General features: G+C 42.7%; 1 protein-coding gene and 1 long non-coding RNA gene across 2 annotated transcripts in view; both read right to left on the reverse strand.

Annotated features, from left to right (window-relative positions):
* lpxn (leupaxin) overlaps nt 1–22,895 on the reverse strand; it is a 665,334-nt gene that overhangs the window by 188,550 nt on the left and 453,889 nt on the right. The gene's annotated exons all lie outside the window — the stretch shown is intronic.
* Nucleotides 462–21,634, reverse strand: LOC123970811. The gene is made up of 3 exons (XR_006825056.1): nt 21,578–21,634; nt 20,110–20,289; nt 462–873 (listed from the first exon to the last, which is right to left on the reverse strand). It is a non-coding gene; the product is annotated as an uncharacterized LOC123970811 (long non-coding RNA).

A 22,895-nucleotide genomic window follows, 5' to 3' on the forward strand; every position in this document is an offset into this window, starting at 1 on the left:
TATTAACAAAAGGGCAGCCTTTAATTTTTCCTTTATATTTGCTTTGCATTGAGGAGGATTTTTTGTGTACAGCTCAGTGGAAAGGAGTTGCAAAGTTAAAATGTGGCAGAGTTCTTTAATAGCTCTGAGCAGGCTTGCCCTCACAGATTCGCATAGCCTTGGAACACATAAACTAATCCATGATATTGATCAGTGTGTTTCACATTGGTCCCTGTAATCCATCAAGTTAACAGTGTGGGATAGGCCTAATTTATATTATCTGAAAGGTGTAATCAAAGATGAATGAACCCCAGCGTGATAGAAATGTGCACTGGGTCATAATTTCTACCACTGTGAGTAATGGCAGGAGGGGATAAACACCAGCAGCCGCAGCAAAAAGTAGGTAGAACTAAACACAAGGTTTGTACAGCTCGGCAGAGTGGTCATGTGTGGCACCAACACAATCTGAATGTAAACTTTTTTTTATTATATTTGCGCAACATGACACAAAATAAATACATTAAAGGTGAATAATAACATACAATTTGATTAAAAGCATTACATTTGATATCCAAACTTTACTTTTGGATCTCCACTAAATGTTGCAGATGTATACAGCATGAAAACAGACAATCTGACAGTCAACAAGAATAGCAGTTCACCCCAGCCTAACTTATTAAATCACAAGATACAAAAACACCATCAGGCAAAAATGTGTGTAATGACACCATATCTACAGCCCTCCTTAGCTTTGATGAATTAGTTATGAGAGTTGCTATAAGCTGAAACTTTAACAACAGCTTTATCCTTTGTACAACAGAGAAGCTCATGTACATGTGACAACGCCGGCTGACCCAGAGGGTAAAAGATGGCGGCGAAGAGCTTCACGAGTAGCTGTGGAGAGGCAGAGAGAGTAGCAGTAAATATATGTGTAAATATATATAAATGTTTCCTTTTAAAAAGCCACTTAAGAACTCCAACCCTTTAAAGAAGGCCAGGAATAATCTGTTTCCTCCGTTGCGGTAGATCCAGCAGGGATTTGCAGAAACATTCGGCAGTGACACAGATCTACATAATCATTTTAAGTTTCTACCCGCTCCTTCCAATGATTCTCCTGCTGTCACTTTAGATACCGCTAAAACTGATTTGGGCTCCCTAATCTCCCAGTATTTCTTAGACTTTAAAAATCTCTAATATTATAAGGAGATTATTTCATTTATAATTGATTGAGTGCATTTGCCGGAGTGCCACTTCAAAGTTGCTGAATTAAAGATGCATTTAAGAAGCCTGGTGCCAGGCGCTGTGAGTCACAGGGTGGGGTGGGAGGTTGCGTTGGGGGGGGGCTTGGGAATGGTGGTGGTGGTGGTGCGGGGGGGGGGGGGGGGGGGGGGGGGGGGGGGGGGGGGGGGGGGGGGGGGGGGGGGGGGGTTGTGTCTTCTCGGTGGAGCGAGCAGGGGCTGATCCATGGAGATTTCTTAAAATGGGCTCTCGTAAAGTGCCTCGCCTGAGAAGGCAAGGGAGGACACTAGCCAATGGCAGCGGAGCAGCAGTGGTGGAAATCTGTTTCTGTGTTGTTAAGACTCCTCGGTAAAGAGGTGGCTCTCGTTACATTTACTTCCTCAGAAATACTGTGTCATGTCCTGTCCATTCTCAGAGTTCCTCTAAGAACACATCGAGAGGATGATTCCCAGGTGAAGTCCGCTCTACCTGTGAGAGACTTTACCCAAATATCTTCCTTTCCACTCAAGTGAAACCACTCTGAACTGCCAAAAAGTGTAAGTTCTTCAAAAGCCTTTTTTCTTAAGCTCTATCTTTGGATTCCCAGCACACAGGACCTTAAAATCTTCACAGGCCAGGGCTAAAATATGAAGCTTCCTGATTCCCCATCTTACCCCTTTTCCAAACGGAACCCCAAACCCCATTCAGGACTCAGGCTCTCGCCTCCTCATTGGCTTACCAATACCTGCAACTCAAACCATTGGACCACTTTGAGGGTCTTCATTAACGCAGAGAGGGAGATAGAGAGTCTTTAAAGAAAATCCCCCCAGCCCGAAAGAACAGGAAGAAGATATGGCCTATTGGAGAGCTCAGGCCTATTGGAGTGCTTAGTTCTGACTAAATGAATCTTGACAGTGAGGAGGAAGCTCTCCTTCTGCCCAGTATTGTACCAGCCGACTATGTAACCCCCACCCCGCCAACATCTCGCTGCCTTAGATGCTCTGACTCCTCCTTCCCCCCTGTCCACCACCACCACGGCCCAACCACATCATAATCCTCTTAACGCTCTGCCTTATTAACCACTCATCTAAATGACATGAAAGCAACCGGCTGGAGAGAGGGGAGGAAAAAAAGTAAATTATTTCCCCTGGAATAAAGTCCTGGCCCTTTCACCATACAGTACTTTGTATTTCACATTTGATTATGTGACAAGTGTATCTAAGTCTGCTCGGGGCTCAAGAGAAATGTATTTCAGAGCCCATCAGGCACAGCAAATTTAAAAGAGGGTCCAACATGCTCTGTGATTGTACATGCACATACACTCTGTCACATTAGCACACACACACACACACACACACACACACACACACAGCTAAATTGAATTCCAATTAAGACGATTCCACAGATGATGAATAAATGGATGATCCAGTTGGCTCACTTTTTCAATTGAAGCAAACCGCGATTCCTCTTTCCCCAAGAGGAATCCACTCATTAGGGTCCATTTTTAAATTAAGAATCAGTTTCCATTTTCCCACACTTGCGCTCACGCCCTTCATCACCACCCTGCCTATACAACCTGGTGAATATGTGTAAGACTCGATACCACCACCTGTAAATTAATTCTTGGTTCAACTGTTTGACCCAGTTTTTGCTCCAGAGGTAATAGAGGTTTGTCCCTCTGTGCATTCACAGGCCGAAGCTCACGCAGGACTAACTGAGGGGAAATGACTTGTATTCAGGGAAAAGTTACATACACACACACACACACACACACACACACACACACACACACACACACACACACAAAGACACGTGTGCTCTGTTTCTGTGGGTCTCTGGCCAAGTGTTAAACAAGTCTGGAGGAGTTATGTTTAAGTCTGACATGGCTGCAAGAGCCAGGAGTCAGAGATTCATTACACTACTCCTTAGAGGAATATCACGATCAATATATCTAAGAATTGTACCGTCTTTGGTCAAATGTTGGGGCTGGCATAATAAAACAGCTGTTTCTCTCCACAGATCTTCCCTGCATCAATTTGTGTTGCCGTACATTAAAGCGCTTATAATCATTATTTTTATATAGAATGGATAAAATGACAATGAGTGAAAGGAGGTGCGCATAGTGATGGACACACAGAGAATTATCACCTGACTCTTTAGTTCCCCCCAGCTCTGTGGAACGTTTCAGCCTCTTTCAACCCACTGTAAAGGTATAGGCCCACAACTTTACTGTTTTGGTGAACTCTCACCATGGCAGACAGCTGTTTTCATTGAAAAAGCTCTGATACACCAGCACCAAACACCAGACAGATTTAGCAACTAGTGGTGTGAAGTTGTAGTATCATGTGTACTCGTTCCTGACCTCTAAATATACTGAGTATTTCAAGTATTTGGTGTTGCACATGTTTTAGGCCACACAAGTGCAGGACACCCTAATATGATATGCGGGTTTCTAGTTCAAGTAAACCAATATTCTTCATCATCTTCTCCAAATATGAAGCTGTAGGCTACATAACGCAGATCACTTTGCCGCGCAAAGATAAATTCTGTGTATCATATTTACAGTAAATAAACAAACACACACAACTCATTTATTTGTTGTGTCATGGCAGCGGTAGAATTAAGAAAGGACTTGGAGATGATAAAAGTATTTAAATCAAATTGCAATTATTAACACGCACCAAAAGTTGGCTTGACTATCTGAGCATATAGCTATTTCCTGGAGGCTGTACGTCCAAGTGCAGTGACTCGACCTTGTAAAAGTATCAGTAGAAAATAATTGTCCGTTAATTTTTTTACCAGCCCTATTAGCAACTAGCTGGTGAACATTGTTTATGTTGACAGCTTTAGTGTGCGATGCCAATTCTTAGTTGTTGACTTAGACTCAAGAGGTCTGTCACTGATGGCCAGGAGCCACAGAAGTGGGTTCAGCTGACCCTACACCTTGGACAAAAACACTGTTTAGTCCAATTGAAAGGCAGCTATTTAATCTGTTCGTTGTTCTAGTAACAGAGCATCATGTCCTAAATCAGACTAAAATACTAAAATGAGAAAGAGAAAGCAGTTCAAATTGCACTCATCCTGATAAATCTCATGAAATTAAATACACTTGTGATAAAAGAAGCATGTATAGTCTTTATGGTCCAACAGCTGTCCAGCTTTTAAATTCCTCATATACTTCCTGTCTCTCTTAAGCTAGTGTGTGGATTGTATTATCGTGGCTGTGACAGAATCTCACACCACGACCATAAATGACTCTGCTGGGTCCAAGTCTGGATCACCAAGCTGTTCTCAAGTCCGTGCTTACAGCCAGAATAAGCATTCCCATCACATAAAGTGCAATAAGCGTTATCTTTGTTTTCAAGTTAAAAGAATTAATATGACCCAAACACCCTGAAAGCTGTGACCTTCAACTTTCTTTCCCACTCCGACCAGAGTAAGAATCAGAGAGAATAAACACATTTTAAATAAATATAGTAGATCAGAGAGAAAACTGGTTTAACAGGCTGGTCACAGATTTTCTCTCTATTCTCTGTTGGTATCACTTGGACACTTTTCAGCATGAAATACAGCACTGGTCTGTGTTTGGACCTGCTGAGATAAAATGGAGCTGAAATTTGCCTTTCCTTTTACTCCCCTAAGTGAACACCATACTCCTGTTAAGATGACTAAAGACACCATGTCCAGGGCTTTGTGAGGTCTGTTTGGTTTCCCCACATCTTGTTTTCTTGTGGCTCCTCAGCACTCTAAGTCCTTTTCAGGGACTTTATGAGGGCCCGCCTTGTGGAGAGAAAGCCTTGGCTGTGTTTGCTTTGGGAATAGTCTCCTGACAGGGTGCTAAAGGAGCATGTCAGAGCACGGGTCCCAAAGTGTTTGGGTAAAGAGAGCCGCTACCTCTTGCCACTGAGGAATCCGCCCTTCTTCGGTAATCTGTCACACCTCCTTCCAAATAAAATGGCTCAGAGATTTTCACACAAGTCTGTCAGGGTTAATATTTACCCCTGCCCTTTGGTCAACAGGGGGAGAGAGGCAGACAGGGGGAGAGAGAAAGTGGGAGAGTTTGGTGTTTGAAGCAGGTTGTCATTTGCGTGTCTTCACAGCCAGACCTGGCAAGGTGATAAAATACTGACACATTTTATCGGAAATATTTCCTCAGCTTGACACTTAGGACCACTTAGAAAGGTCTGATGGGTCATTTGTTAACATAAACCAATTTTGTTTACAGACAGAGTTATTGAGAAATTCATAAATTCTTTATGACTTTAAAGCTTTACATTCTTGGAAAAATGCTTATATGCTTTCTTGCCAAACGTTTGATGAAAAGATTGAGACGACTCTCATATCCGTCTGAAACTGGAGTCAAATTGTTTTTGCCACAGCTAGCCTAGCTCCGTCCAAAGGTAACCCACTAATTAACAAGTTATGCCTCGTTTGGTTAAAAACGACAGGTTATGAACTATTTCATACGTAATGAGTCTCCACTGGTTGCATGTCCTTTAGTGAGCTTTTAGAGTTGCAGGGAGGCTGATTTTTTTTTACCCTTGGAGGCTAGCTGTTCCCCCATGCTTTCAGTCTTTATGCTTTGCTAAGAAAACAGTCTCCTGTCTCTATCTTCATTTGACAGATATACGAGTGGTGACAATCTTCTCAGCAAACTCTCTGCAAGAGAGTAACTCAAGTCCCTTTCGCCAAGAGCATTCCCAAAAATGTCAGACTATTCCTTTAAAGGTTCCAACAAATACATTGGCAGCCCAGTAATCTTTTCAAGTGAACAGAGGTATCTGTTTCATGAAGATGAGCATAAAATTCCCCTCTATCAGTTTCTATTTTTTCTGTGTATGTCTGTCACAGCTCATCAAACACGTGTGGCAGTGGGTGAATTGGGGGAGTCGCTGCAGGAGTGTACAGGAGGAAGGAGCAAGTGGGGCGGAGGGGAGGAGGCGGGGGATTTAGCGTGGCCTGTCGGAGGGCTAATTCCTGTGCTGGCGTTGGAGCTTCTCAGCTCCGCCGTGGCTCAGATATTCAGATTTGGGCTGGGCTGCCATGTGGGCTCGAAGATACTCTAGAGCTGGCTCCTCCCCCGCTCTATTCAGGGCCTGCGAGGAGCCTTGGGATGGCGTTAAAAAAGGAGATTAAGTTTCCTCCAGAGAGCAAAGCTCCTTAAGGGGGTATCTGTGTGCCTCTCAGCCGCCTGGTCAGTAAGGGATGCATGAGGGGGGCCTCGCCATGAACTCCACTGAGACAGTGGAGGGCGGGGGGCGGGGTGACACATAAGAGGTGGGGGTGAGGAACACAGGGAGGATGACCTGACTCCCACCCTATGACCGGCTCCACCCTTACCCTGGTTACCACCTCAAATGTTGATGTCAAATCAGATTCACTGCTTTGGGCGCTAGCAGAAAGAATCCCCCCAGTAAATTATGGAAATAGATGATTTCACCTGAGAGGACTCAGCTTTTTGTTTGTCTGTATATGCTATCATTTAATGTCATTTGAAAGTATGTCTCAGGGGTTTTGTGAGCATGACCATGCATATGTGCTTGTGAGTGTGTGAGGGAGATACAGTGTGTCTGTATACAAGTCTCATTCTCAGAGTTTAAATTGGGCTCCACATGTAACGGATGGCTGTTTAACGTGCATGTGGAAAGACGTGATGCTCAAACACACAACACTTCTGTGATCTTGTAAATCAGTATAAACACACAAACAGAGACTAAATAAAATGTACTTATAGACACGAGAAACTGTCTTTTCTGGTGGATGTGACTTTTGTAAAATGGTCTGAATAGTGTCAATCAGTGGGTTTGGATTAGGTCAAAAGCACCCAGGTGTCTATTACACTTCTAATATTAGATCATTAAGTGGCCATTCAGGCAGACTTATAAGTATTTCAATTTCTAACCGTGAATAGAGTTGAAATCTACCCTTCAAAAAGCTTTGATTTGTTCCTTTGAATCAAAAAGGGCTGGAGCGCAAAAGCAGAGAGGAAAAAACCCTTACACATTCCTTTATTTGATTAGCAATACTGATGACACGGTTGAATGAGAGGCAAAAAAAAATAATCTAATGACTTCTTCAGCTTTGTAGCAGGGCTGAAAAAGCCTTATCTGCTCTATTCAGCAGTGGTCTCTCCTGGGAAGCGAGGATCACTGTGCTGCGGGACTGTCAGGTCCTGCCAATAGCCGTAATGGGCCCTAATTCCACATTAATGCAGTCTAAATGAAGTGTCACAGGAAGATTGATCTGTTGAGGGCGTTGCCTTGATGAAGGTTGTTCTACTGAGTGGGCGCCTCAGTGGACACCTGGTTACTCTCTGCAGCGCCCCAGGGGTCTCATCTGAAGCCTGAGGAGCAACCTGTCAGACTGCATGCATATCTGAGTGCATATTCAAAAAGTCTTAAATACGTCTAAAACACAGCAACTTGAGAGTGTAATTTTCTATGATTCCTGTGAATAAATGCCAGCAGGTGGAGGGATGGCGCCGTCCTGTCTCTAATGTTTTGAAGATTGTCTAATATTTGCTAGGCTCTTTGTGATGAAGGTACATTTTTCATCATGTTCTGTTGTCTGACAGGTGCATAGGCCGGATAATACTGCCAGTGGGAGACTTTGCAGGGGGCTTAAATACAACCAGTCCTCCTACTGTACATATCTAAAACCCCATTTTACTCCTTTCCATTAGTAATTCTTGTCCACAGAAATGGATTTTTACTAACTGTCAAGTTTAAACTGCTACTTTTCCTGTATGTAGAGTATTAGGCTAATCATGCAGTAATTCTAGTTTCTGTATGCTTGCCAAAAAAATATATGGCTGGGCAGCCAGTTTTGACATTACCGGGTTTTTTTTTGTTGTTGTTGTTGTTGTTGTTGTTGTTGTTGTTGTTTTACATTTTTACATTGGAGGACCAAGTAAGATCAAATGTTTTTGCAGGTTTTGTCATTTGGGCACAGTGGCAATTTCTAAAATTCATTTAGAATATACTATATTAGAGTACTGAGTAAAAATATGTGAAGTACATGATGATATATTAACAGAATTTGGAAGGTGTTTAGGTGTTATCATAATGAAGGCATCCTGTAAAAGTTTACATTCTTTGTTTTATTTACAGTGCAATTGTTTTCTCAAAAATACCTTTTACCAATAATCAGTTGTTCAAATATTATTTTAATACAAATTTTACTTAAGTAAATTTATATTATATTAAGTTATATTCTGTAATAAAGTATGGTGTATTATAAAGTTTTATTTTTCCTGTTAAGGTTTTAAGGTGGATTTTTTATAGATCTATTTTTTTTGGGACCTACTTTATAAAATGTACTTTTTGTTTAAAAACTGTTTTAAAAAACCCACAGAGGGCATTGGCGAACCAAAAGGACACAATTAGCCACACTCTGTCAATGCAAAAAATAATAATTTTACATATTTTTTGTCATGTGGGGGGAAGTTTAAAATTTTCACTTGGCTCTAATGATTTGAACTGTGACTTTAAATAAGGTCTATAATATATAATAAAAGGCCCTTCAAGGTTCCATTTGATGTTTAAATCACATTCACGCAATCGTAACATTTAGCCATGAGGCTGTCAGCACCGGACACACTCCCTTCACATCAAACGGTCTTCCACAGTTAATTGGAACGCCATAAATGATATTTCATGTAGTTAAAGCTGCAGAGGAACGTTGGAATGAGTATGTCAGCTGGCGAGTGAGTGTGTATGCGTGTGACAGCACATGAGCAAACATATGCATACTTTACATGTGCACGTTCAACATTAGAAGCAGCAGGCCTCTGGATGAGCTTCCCAGGTGACCCAGAAGACTGCAGCATGTGTGTCAGTGTCAGTTTGATTAGCTCTAATACCGGGGCTTTTGGCACATGTGGTCAGGTTAATGAAACTCAGTGAGAAGGCACTTTTTCCTGGTTCCCTCCCCGCCAGGAAGCTGCGGGTGATGGGATGAGGTTCAGCAATTCGCTCCCTCTCTCCCTCAGCGGCCCCCCTCCCCACCAACGGGACAGTCTGATACCGTCTTTAGGCACCGAAGCTGTTGAGATGTATTACTCTTTTCCACCTCCACATCCTTCCTTCTCAAACACGTCCCGCTGATTTTCACCCATTCAATTTATATTCGACTGATGATCAGTTTGGTTTTGTTTACTAATGGTAAAGAAGAAATGTAATTTAGGAGATGCTTTTTAAACAGGGAATACTGTCCAAAAGATTTTCATTTCTACTGTAATTAAGTGATTTATTGAGATTTACTGGCATCTCCAGAAAGAATGCAATAAAAACAAAAAACCTTTTATTACATGGATGTACCTCTGAATGGGGTGAATCTTGGAAACTTCCAGGAATTGAAGACCAACCAATAAAAAACTTTCTTTAAACACACAACATTCAGTTAAGGTATTTCCAAGGATTGCCAAGGTTATCATGACACCAGCTCTTCAGACCCTCAAAGTGTTTCTCCTTGCTCCCTCTTTCTTCGCTGACACAGAAGTAGGGCACACCGGAGAATGAGCAACACAATTGTGAGGCATCCTGTCCCTTTAAGAGGGGGACCCATCTAATCTCTCCCTATCCACTCAGGCCCTGGATTTATAAATTTCCTGCAATCTCGATTCTCAAAGCCGTCTTGATTTTGAGAGTGTGTGTCTGCTTGTGAGAGAGGAAGTGTAGGACTGGCAAGAGGTACTATTGGGGGGTTGTGGTTTGTTTGTGCTGTCCTTTAGAAAAAGAGCTTACGGGTTCAGCAGAAGAAACGCGGGGAGCTAATGTGAAGATTTAGGACTTTCTCCGAGGCTTGGCCTCGTCTAAGCTCTGTTTGCTTGAGCCGTTTGTGGGGTCCTGCTCACACTAAACCCAGATTAATATTCCCCCCATATCCAACCAACCCAGACACCGTCTCCCGGCCTCGCTGTCCTCCACCCCCCCACCCCCTCTTTTCCCTGCCTTTTCTGGCCGTGATCGTCTCCCTTCCCTAATCCAAGTCCGCTGCCTCTCATCTTGCTCTTTATCTCGTCTAAGTAAGCACCTTTCTCATGGCTTCTTTCCATGAGGGGGAAGCAGCAGGAGGAGCGTAAATATGTTTTCCCCAAGCCCTCCTCATTGCTCACTGACCTCTGTGAGTTGTTATTATCAGAGTGACTGCTAAGCTCTGAGATTGCTTTTAGCCAGGTTCACCAGGGGAGAGTAAGGCTGGCTTTAATGATTCTGTATTGTATTTACACGCCACCCAAAGAACACATGAAGGATGGGTACTTTTTATAATAGGCAAATATTCCAACCATTAACAAATAAAATTAATATAAGAGAGATACACTCTTCTATCTAAATCAACTCCAGTGGTTTCTATCTATCAAATTTACTGTGCTGAAATTCCCACAGTAAAATTATTTTCATACAATATAACACACCTGCCAATATTGTGGGATCCATTAGAAGAACACCAAATAAAAGATTAAAAAATGTATTAACACTGAATCAACACCTCAGCCTCACTCACCACAAAACTTGAACATTTTAAACTCCATGCAAATAGAATTCATTGCAGGTCTACTATATTAGATTGCATTACACTGTTGGGTGTTCCTGTTATTTTGTCCAGCAACTGTATGTCACTCCCTTGCACCTCATTAATGAACAAACAGGCATTTCAAAATGTGCTGGGATTAATGCTTACAAGATGCTTTAGCACTATATTATTTCATATTGATGAGCTGTGAGAACAGCATAATTAAGGCCAGAGCACGGAAATGCATTACAAGCAGCCGTCCGATGGCAACAGTAAATCATTACTGCTTCCTTCCCTACTGCTGGTTTCCCAGACTCTGCAGACGCTCTCACAGGATTGTCACCAAAAGCCTCTTCTTCATCTTCTCCTTCTCACTCTTTTTTTGTTGTTTTAACTCCCTTTCTTGTTCCTTTTCTCCCATCTGGATCAAGACTGAGGGAAGAATAACAAATGCATTTGGAGTCGAGAGAAAAGGGGATGAATTTGGCGTGCTAAACAGGCAGGCTAAACCCATTACCTAAGTGTTCTTTATCTTCCCATATGCTTTTGTTGTTTAATCAGCTTTGTATCTCTCCAAATCCTGGATTGAGATAACAAACAAATGGATGAGCTCAACGTGCGCAGAGTAAGAAAGCCTTTTTGCTGGCACCTTAAATGGCAAAGACCATCCCAGTGCTGCACAGCGGTCAGAGCAGAAAACACATTTTTGGACCAGGTTAACTCCTTAAAATGACCTCTTATACCATGTCCCTGTTGTAAGGGAATGGACTCTGAGAGAAAGAGGGAAAGGGCAAAGAGGGAGGGGGGGTAAAGCTGGAGCTCACAGATTTGCAAACTTCCACCATGATTCCTTTCTGCTTCTTCTACATAAGAAAAGGAGGATTCTAGATTATCTCTGGCGCTCAAAGCCAGGAAGAGTTGAAGTCTCACTGAATACAGAAAGGACTGCCAATGTGGGTGTACAATAGTCACAATTGTTATCAGATTTTCTTTTGGGTTTCTAAAAATATGGTGTGCGCCTGTAAGTTGTACAGGAAAATTTAGACTGAGTAGAGTCTAGTGGTCCAGCAGAAGCAGAATTTGTTGTCTCCTACAGATGACCCTGGATACTGCAATGAATATTCTTACAACTCATGAGAGGCAATGTTGCTACCGCCACCTGCTGGTGTAGCTAATAAACTGCTCTCACATTTACAGATCTCTGTTTACAGATCTCTGTAGTACAGAGTGGACAAAATTCCACAAATGTTTAAAAAGGAAGTCACAAATGTAACGTGACTTGCAAATTCACAGGAAATGATCCGCAAATGTGCTAAAACTGTTTTGTGTACAAAAATAGATCCACAAATGCGTAAATAACACTTTGTATGTGAAATTAAAATATGTGTGTACAGAGTAAATTGTACATATTTACAAATTGCACTGTATTTTTGTGGATATTATTTTACATACATGTAAAAATACATGTTTTGGGTAGTGAGATATTTGTGTATATTTCTTTTTACAGATCTCCGCAGTACACATTGGACAAAATTCCACAAATGTGTAAAAAGGAAGTTACAAATGTAACATGACCCACAAATTGACAGAAAGAAATCTGCAAATGTGCAAAAACTGTTTTGTGTGTAGTCACTCTGTATTTGATTTTACACATCACAAATGTAAAAATACATATATGTAGATTGTGATAGAACTCTACAAGGGGGCGGCACGGTGGTGCAGTGGTTAGCACTGTCGCCTCACTGCAAGAAGGTTGCTGGTTTCCCCGGCCTTTCTGTGTGGAGTTTGCGTGTTCTCCCCGTGTCTGCGTGGGTTCTCTCCGGGTGCTCCGGCTTCCTCCCACCATCCAAAGACATGCGGACTAGGTTGATTGGTGACCCTAAATTGTGTGAGTGTGAGAGTGAGTGGTTGTTCGTCTATGTGTGGCCCTGCGACTGGCGACCTGTCCAGGGTGTTCCCCCGCCTTGCGCCCGATGTCAGCTGGGATTGGCTCCAGCCCCCACCCCGCAACCCTCTACACAGGATAAGCGATTGACGATGGATGGAGAACTCTACAAGACAATCCCAGAGTCACTCTTAAACCTGCAATAACAAATTTTTTTTTTTCCACTTGTGAGTAGCGGAAACACATCACACTTTATCTATTAGGCTTTAAATAAAAACAACAGCAACAGAACAAAGACTGTTGTTAATTTCAGAATTATTTCTGTTTTAACATTTACCTTTTTAATCCATTTGCACTATGTGAAGTGTAATATACAAGTACACATATATTTGTTTGTGCAAATCTGCTGGTTTCATGTTCCTCTTCATCACAAGTATACAGTTATCTTCAGGATTCCGCATGCTGTTGAAATCAATTCAACAACTCTCAAAAGAAGCATGAAAAATATTGCATCACTTGTCAACATTTTGAGGGCTCAGAAGTTCCTCTGAGTGACACCTAAACTCATCTTTGACAGAAATAAAAAAGTGAACACGCACAGAAACAATTTTGTTCAGACCATAGCCAGTGATGATAAGAGTGGGTGCAGGCGACCTCAATGTGCATCTCACAGTTGAATTCCCCCAGGGTAGAGGGGCTCATCGCCCCTTCTTGTTCCTCCCATCAGCTATACACACACAAACACACACATACACACACACAGAGATAGGCAGGGAATGCTTGGGAAAATAGCCCTCATTTATTATTGCCACACTCCCTCGTCTCGTCCCCTCGGTTCAGCGGGTGCGCCGCCAAAGCACGACTTCCACCGCCAATGTCACACAATTACCTCTTAACTGCTCAAACAAATAGAGCGACCCAGAGAGTGACATCAAATCAAAACTGTCACAGGTGATTGAGTCTAGTCATCAACGCAGCCCGCCCGCTACCTGTCAGGAGAGTCAGGGAATGAAACGAAGAGGGAGAGAAGAGGGTGAATGTGATAGCAGCTTTATAATAGACCCCTAATAATGTATAAACACCCCCTCTCTCTTTTTGCTCCACTCATATTAAAGTTGGGCACAGAGTGCACGATGCCCTCCTTTTCAGCTGCTCGACTCCCTCTCGGGACTCAGAAATGGCTGTGAATGGAGTAATGATAGGGAAAATGATAGAAGGGAGATTGAAATTTCCATCCTCTCTGAACCATGCCAGCTCTGCTCCTGAAAAGACATTGGCTGCTAATGGGGTTAGATCACACGCATGAGAGTTTGAGGCCTGAGTGATGTTAGCTGTTGATACTCCAGACACAGATTGAAAAAAAAAAAAACAACACTTTGAAGGGACTCCCTTAAGGTTTGGCCATAGAGTGATAGTCCCCAGCCCTCTGCTTCCAGCAAACAGTTTGGGCTTTACTCTCCACAGGAAATCACGAGTGGATCCAGACAACCATCTGACAGCGTAGCTGTGATATAGACGACGCAGATAGGTGAACGAGGCATAAGAGGGCGGGGGGGACAGAGAAATGAAGAGTGTGAGCAAAGGGTTGAGCAAGAACAAGCCAAGGGGACATTAGGGACATGATGATGTTGTCAGCGTCTGATATAAATTGGAGAATGACACAGTCAACAGACACGGCTGGCTGCTCGCCACGGCAACACGCCGGGGCCGTGACACTGACAAATGGAATATTTCAAAGGACTTAATCAGAGGAAATGGGGTTTGGTCTGCAGGTGACACAAGTCCCGCTCCAGCGCTCACAAAAAGAAAACTGATTGCCTGCCTTGAAACCCCCACCGTTTTTCTATTTCTCTGTGTGTCTGTCTCTCTGCTGCCTATCTGACTCTCACCGTTTCCCTGGCCTCACTTGCCTCTGTCACTCCAATTACCATGAGCATGTAGTGCAATTAGATTCAATCAGAGATAGCCTGTGAAAGCTGTGCCTAAAAGCCAATGCAGAACTACGATACACAGTATAGACTGTGTAGTTCTGCATGTTTCTGCAGAACTATAGTTCTGTATAACTTGCTTAGTAGACTGTAGGCTATGAGTGGCTACACATTTAAGCAAAAGTCAGAGGAATAAAAAAGCAGCTCTGTCAGACTATACTGCACAATGGTGTTTCGAGCTAAATGCCAACGTTAACATGCTCACAATGCTCACAATACCAACATAAGTTTTACCATGTTCACCGTCTGTCAGCATGCTAACATTTGCTGATTAGCACTCAACAAGAAATACAGCTGGGTCTGATGGGAATCTCATTATTTTTGCAGGTATTTGATCATACACCAACGTACTCCTGAGTTAAAGGTAGGGGTCACAAAAGTCATTAGGATTAATCCCCTGGGGACCAGAATATCTGCACCACAAAAGTTGTTAAGGTATTTCAGTCTGGAGCAAAGACATCCATCCCTAGAGTCATGCTGCTAGCATGGTTAAAAACTGACTGCAGAAGTATTAAAAAGTCAACACAAAGCCACATATAATGTGGTATACTGACATGCGCTTTGGGACTACAATGGTGACATCGTAATAAAGCATGCACAATAACACTGTGTCCCTACACACTGTGCATTGCTCGTGTCACTGCGCTGCAGGTTACCACACACAGGTAGATCAACAGTGATAGATCTCTCTGCTTATAACCCGGGGAGAGGTGGGGGTATCCTGGCAGACGCAGGGGAAGGACAGCAAGAGGAGGGGAAACAACATTAGCAACAACTGATGAGGTGATGGAGAGAACACCTCTAGGAAGAAAGTTTAGTTTATTTAACTTTCTGCTGGTCACTAGATTGTTGAACTAAGAAGAACAGAGAGTTATTCCTTAGGATTTTAAATCTCTGGGACAAGATGCCAAGAAAGATTCTCTTTGTTTCAAAACTGCCACCAGGACACAAACACAAAAAACTGAAATCCATCTCCTAACTCCTTTGTTTCCAGGACCTAACATGGCAGTGCCAGCAGAAGCCAAATGCGTCTATGAGATTGGTGATTTGGTGCCTCGAGTCCAGTAGCCCCACGCCTGGTATGAATCACGGTAAGGGACCGCTGCCTTGTCACAGCGTCTACAGATCAATGATAATTACCACCTTGACATGAGTACGCTTATTACTGAACAGGATCAGGGACAGGGGCCTGAGCTGTGGCGGCCGTAGGGCCCGATCGATACTCCAGGAATAATGGCTCTCTGGGGCCCTAGATTGGACTTTGCCACTAAACAAGCCATTACAGCCGCACGCATGACAGCTTAGGTCTAGATATGCGTCCTAACTCTCTTTCTCCTGGAGGCTTCGCTCTCAGAGCCCGCCTCACTATGGCTCCCACATGCCTGAGTACTCAATCTTGTCATGGACTGTTATGGGCAGCAAGACACATGCCTCTGGCTTTGAGACGTGTTAACCAGAAGTGAGTGATTATGGGAAGCATGCTGCTACAACACAATGTGCTCCTGCGCAACATGCCGGTGAAAGGGGCCTTGCAATGTGACCTGATGATTGCCACTGAGTATAGAGATCAAACACAGCTGCACCAGTGTGCGTACACATGAACATACCCACACACACACACAAACAAAACGCACACAAAAGCAAGCACGTCAATGCGTATAAAGCGATGCAGATCCGTCTATGGCAGCCCTCATCTTCTTTTCTCTTTGATTTTTACCATTTCCCTCCTCCAGATCCCTTGTTTTTTTCCCCTCTCCTTTTTTAATCCGGTCATACCTGTAATCGGGCTCTGCGACAGGAAACTTCAGAGAATCAATTAGTCCTCGCCTCATCCGGGAGCCAAGACGATTCCTCTCGACTTGAGCCGCAAACTCCTTCTATCAGGAGTCATTCTGCCTGCCTAACACCCAGACTCCTCTCTCCTGAGCCCGGATAGGTTTGACTCTAAGCCTCTAAAACGTTGACAACCCAAAGCGCCTTTCTCTCGGCAAGCCCTAACCGCCTGCCTCACCCCGGCCCCTTCTCCTCTTTCTAACCGTCGTTGCTGCTAAATAAAGAAGGATTTGTTTTTCCTCCACAGCAGAACTATGATAATGATGCAGCGCTGTGGCATTTCTTCCACAATTTAATAAACAGTCCCTTTTAAAAGAAAACAAACTAAATCATGAGCTAAAGTGCGATAAAAGTCGATAGGAGAAGCTGGTGACTCCTGGCCTTCTTTTGTCCCGGGGAAGTTAGCCACTGAAGAGGCAGCATTGTGGACGGTGTTGTTTTTAAATGCCGCCACATGGCACAAATGGAAATGCAAACCTGGGACTCTTCTGCTGGCTACAGCAGGCCCTCGAGTGGAGTCTGGAACAAACAGAACATTGAGGGGTCAGATTTAATCCCTCCGCCCCTGCCTTTTGTATTCAGATTAAAGACTAAGGAGGATTTGCAGGAGCCTGGAGTCTCTTGTTAAAAGACTGTGTTCTCCACTTAACCTGCAATTTACCTGTCACTTAAGCCCGCTGCAGCGATCATCCACACCTCTGGTAGTGAAAGGGGCTGTTATTTTTCTGCTTTTTTTCACATCTCTGAAGAAAGGCTTTATGTTCACTTGAGCATAATGAATTCCCCAACAGATGCTGATTAAAGCAGCAGTGGTTTGTGAGAGATACTTAACACTTTAGAAATAAACTTGAGTGAGATTGGCACTAGTACACACACACACACACACACACACACAAACAGAGGCGCACACACACATACAAGTCTACTTCTAATAAACCAGAAATCACTTCTTGGCCAGTTGGACTGTTCTGATGAGGTTGAATTCTGTGTTTATTCTCTAGAGTGTCGTGAAAGAGATGCCTGCAGGACATGGAGCCGAAACACATTGTGAAGCTTCTTGACTTGATTTGTATTGCCAAGCCTCCTCATCTGCTCTACTAAAAAATCCTGCCATGGAAACCTGACCTTCTTTTTCCCTCCATAACCCTCTCCCAGAGGCCGAGCATGATTCATCTCCCCGAAACTAAGTAAGGAGAATGAATGAAACTGCCGCCATCACTCTATCCCACCTCATCCATTTCATCCTCTCCTGTGAGTTGTCTTGCCCTCCGCCAGACAGCCATATAGCCCCTCTAAATCTTTCTCCTGAACAGAACTCACTAGGTCCACGGCAGTAGTAAAGTGGACCATTCGTTTTCACAGCACAGCCAAAAGGAGTAATGGGAGTAATGTTGAGACATTATCAGTCACTCACTGGCTGCCAAAGCTCTATGAGTCGCTCCTGCCCCTTTTTTTAAAAAGCATGTACAGATGCCCACCAAACAACCGCACAGCTCTTGATGGAGCTTTACACAAGTCTTTGATAGGTCCCTTAATCTCCACTAAACTATCCCACTGGTTTTAACACCCTTACGCATTAGCCTATGTCTTATAACTTAAGAGTTTATCATTATGCGCTAAATTTAGACGCCCTTTCTTAAGACTCAAGGCAGCTTGGAAAGCTGTGTGCATACAGCGTGCAAATTTATAAACCTTCCAAAACATAACAAAGGATGTGAAAATGTTCATTGTTTTAGGAATCAGTATCTTCTGCAATTGAGCCATAACAGATTAAAACAGTTTGGAGGAACAATCATTTGGATGGAGAAGATGACTTTTCACTTGGATTGCATGGATATCATGAGAAAGCAAAACTCTTTCGGTGAAGAGCAGGATCAAAAACAAAAGTCACTCATCTGCTGAAACCTTCGTCTTGATTTTTTCATGTTAAAGAGGGTTGCTGTCTGGTTTGCTTAATTTTTAGAACTTTTCCCCTCCTCTTTCTACTGTTCTCTCCGTTTCCTCCCCCCCATCTCAAACAAGTCTGTTCTCTCTGGTGCCCGTGAGAGTTGCCGTCTTTATTCTGGAGAAACCCACCTGTCCGCCTGCACATCAAACCCATCCCCGGTGGGCTTCTGTGTTAAATTCCAAACTTAAAACCCATTACTGAGCTATCAGCTCACTCATAATGCTGTCTAACGACTTAATTTCCCTAAGTGTCAGCCCCCGTCAGTCACCAGAGGCGCTGTCAGCTCGGCTGCCCATGTCCACGGCTTTCGGGTGCTCTGAGGCATCACTGCCATAGCCACCTGCACCTCGTCTCAGCCTGTCCTCATCAAAAACAGGATAGAACGCTCAATCTCTGAAAATATGTCAAGGCAAAGTGACTGGGGACACAGGGGGTAAGAGACTTTGGAATGAAAGTGCTGGGTATTCCATTTACCATATCCACTCTATTAGTCAGAGCGGCACAGTCAATCAGGGCCCCATTTTGATTCGAGGGGAGTCAGGGGAGAGAATTGGGACACAGCAAAATGGCTGACGGTCACGGCATGGCTATTCCAGCTCAGCTGAAATCAGTTTGAGGAGTTGGTGTGTATAAAATGGATTATTACCATACAGATCCAAAACGTCACCGCCTGTCCTTGTTAACCGAGGAGGCAGCCACGGAGCATGTGCAGGGAGGAAAGTGACAAGAGGGGGCAAGGTTGAGCTGGAGAGGGTCGAAGCCAATTGTGTGTGTTCGTGCATGTGTGTGCATGTGTGCTCCCCACTGTCTCCTCCCCAGGTACCTCTATGTGAAATGATTTGGTAAATATGGAAAGGGGCCCCTAGGCCACGCAGGCCCGGCCCCTCTTTAGGAGTGGATAATTGACTCCTTTTCCTCCTTGATAATTCATTGCTTGCATATGCCAGCTAATACATCAGCTGAAAACTGCCCTGGCCCTCATCTCCCTTGACACACACACACACACACACACACACACACCACTACCCAGAGGAATGAGCGACTGCGGAGAGAGCAGGCATAAAAAAATGGGGATGACAAATGGGAGCACTTCTAGATCTATGAATGAATTATGTCTTCTAAATACCTTGAGCAGAGGCAACTGTCATCTGGCGTCTATACTAATCTGGGACAAAATATGACCAGCTCTGCATTAAAAAAGAAGGGAGCATGGGCTGCTAGAGAATGAAGCGAGAAATGAACGAGCAATCAGGCCATTAAAATATGCTGTCTGATTCAGCTTTGGTGGACATTTGCACATTTATCATGAGATGGAAATATCCTCCACCATTTGTCATTTTAATACGGCCCCTTCCATTGAAATAGATTAGGATTATTCCAGCAGGACAGAGTTATCATTTGTTTTACAATAGCCGAGTCAGCACTCACAACAGTCATTAGGACTTAGATCAAGCCGGCTGCTGTTGAGAGAGACACTTTGCAACCTGCAAAGAAAGATAGAATTAATGGCACTTCATTTCAAGAGGTGGGATATGAAGCGCCTGCTCTACCCAACAAAGGAGGTGGGAGGGAAAGACAAATGGCTCTTACAAGTTGTCGGGCCTGTGTACAGGAAGTTCAGCGTGCATGAAACACGTCGGGTCACTCACCTGGTGATTATTATGTTCACAGAGGAGGTCAAAGACACTGTAACCTTGCTATTGTTCTATCTTGTGGTTATTTGGGAATGTAGTATAGGTTATTACCTGTGGGAAATGTATTTTTCGGGCAGCAGTTCAGAGACGACCTGGCTGTGGTTCAGGGCCGCAGGAGGATCACTGCATCCCTCTGCAGAGCAAGGAGCTACAGGCAGGAGGAGGCCCAAGGGCGGCGCAGTGCGGCCAGGCACTTTGAACAAGCGCAGGGATGCATTCAAGGCCTACACACTTTGGATGTGGGAAAGTATGAATTGAGACAACCAACCAAAAAAGGAAATAAGCATAACTTGCACTGCCTTAAAGAGCTAATCATGTCACTTACAGACACATGAACTTGATGATACCGCAGTTAACTTCTTTATTAATAGAACAAAATTCATGAGATTGTGTTAAACTCAGTAGTGATGATTTAATTCCATAGCACATCATTTATTTATTTTTTCATATGTATTTATTTATTTTTGTTTGTTTCACTGCAATCTACCAATTAAGACTTGATCCAGACATGTTTTAAGACATACTCTGCTTTGGATAATAATTTGTGTCTGATGTAGTTTTTCCACAAAAAAAGTGAATTCACATTAAAATTAAATCTACTCCTTCTATTACATTGAAAAATCGAGGATTATATGAATATGCAAAATATTTTCATTTCCAGTGTTTAGCTACTAGATTTCTACTTCACTGAAAAGTATATTGTCAGTATAGGTACACTGAAGGTTTCAGGTTTCCACATCACATGAGTGTAACCTGCATTTTGAACCAGGATTGGTTTCTGGACAAGTTGTGATGTCACAAAATTATCCCACAGCCCACCATCAAACTGGTTAAATTAAGGTTATTGTTAAGAAACTTTACCACTTCAACAGATTAATTTGGAATCAGCCTTTTAGTGACAAACTCTGCACATACATCACTCTACACTGTGATAAAACAAGTGAAGTAACAATAAGCAAAACACAGTTTTCAGTGGAGGGGAACTTTAAATCAGCACTTTCTATGAGGGATTCTGTTGTTAGCCTACACCAAGCTGTCTAATATGCCTACAGCAGCCTGCAATAAATACTTAAGATGTGTTTCTGATTCTTATTTATATCAATCAGGGTAAATATTAGAAAAATCTCTCTGTATATCTCTCAGTATCACGCAATACAATTCAACAGCAGCACAAACATGCTCTGAAATGGGCAAAGTCGATTCAACACCTCTCTGAACACAACAGTTTCAGCAGAGACTGAATTATATAGCTTTCATGAAAGAAGCGTTTTTTGCATGACTGCATTAGTTTTAGCTTGGTGTAGCTAATAAACTGAAACTGAGTGTATTTTCTTGAGCGATTGATATTTTTTTGGACCAAAGGATGACAGATTTCATAATAGGGTGAAATTTGTGGAAAGCAGGCCTACTATTAGCATGTTAGAATAAATTTTTATTTAAAATTATACATGATTCAATATAGCATCAAAGCCAAAACTTACTACATCAAAACAAACCCAGTAGGCCTAAATATTCTTACCTCGACAAGAACACGACCAATCTTCACCAGGCTTGGAAACACTGTGTGAATGGCGATACTGCACTCTAGTGGCAGAAGTCAGTACTGGAGACTGTTTTGTTAGTATTTTTTATGGAGCACATGAGAATAACTTAAATATAATACTTCATAAATCATCAAGATTTTAATTAATGCATGGTTGATAGTCAGATGGTCATGTGAGAGGAAACAAGAGGATGTGTCTCACAATAACAACATTTCGTAAACTGACATCCTGTTGTCTTGGTTATGTACTTTCTCTTGAAGCATCAGGTTACAAGATGAATTATTCCTCTTTTATTACTTTAAATGATTCCTTTATGAGTAGTCTTGCTCTTCATGAGCATGAATAGGGCCTACTGTCTTCTCCCCACAAGGTGGAGTCAGAAGACTAGATGTAGCTTGAGCTCTGTCAATGGAGATGAAATCTTGTGGGGTTATTTTGCCTTTGAATCAAATGATGGAGCTCCAAGAATTATCATTATAATATCATTATGCACACTGAACACCTCTTTAGGATGGGAGCTATTTGCATAAAAGTAATAGCCTTGGCCTTTTGTGAATCATTCGGCTCTTGCTGACACTAATGTGATTGTGAGCCTTTATCCTCACTACAATTATTAAATTTGCGAGTCATTACTTTAATTAGTGGAGTGGAATGAGATAAAGATTGCAAATTATAGCTATTTTATGCATTTATCAATATCAAAGACTGGTTTTGTAGACAGTAATAATTGAAGAATCATGTGGTAATCAATATGAAGAACAGCAGAGAGTTGGGTACAACATGGTGAAATGGATTTAGCGGATTTTGGTGTCTTTACAGGAAACGTGAACATAAGAGTGGCACAATCTCTTGCTGTACACACACAATGACTTTTCTCACTCATGTTTTTTTTTCGCTCTGCCATAACTCTTTTTATTACAGTTTTGGTATAATTAAGTAACAGTCAATACACAGCCTTTTGATATACTAAGAATATCTAACTTAATGAATAACTACCAACAACTTGACTGTGTGTAGCTATTCATACCGTAACACTTAATCTGGTGACGGTGAAATAACCCACATCAACAATGTCTTTGGTTATCTTTTCTGTTGGTTGTGTTGTGCTGGCCCTCTGTGGTGTGGTGTCCCATAGACAGTCTAAGTACTGGGAACAGGCAGGGTAACAGGTCCCCTATTTCTGCTTTCCAGCAAAGTCATTTTTCACAGTTTCCTTCTCATTATTGTGCATAGGAAGTGTTCTTTTCGCCTGGAAAGCCCTTTGAAATGTTATTAGAAATTTTATATATCACT

Source organism: Micropterus dolomieu, linkage group LG05 (genome assembly GCF_021292245.1).
Source record: "Micropterus dolomieu isolate WLL.071019.BEF.003 ecotype Adirondacks linkage group LG05, ASM2129224v1, whole genome shotgun sequence".
Classification (NCBI taxonomy): Eukaryota; Metazoa; Chordata; class Actinopteri; order Centrarchiformes; family Centrarchidae; genus Micropterus; species Micropterus dolomieu.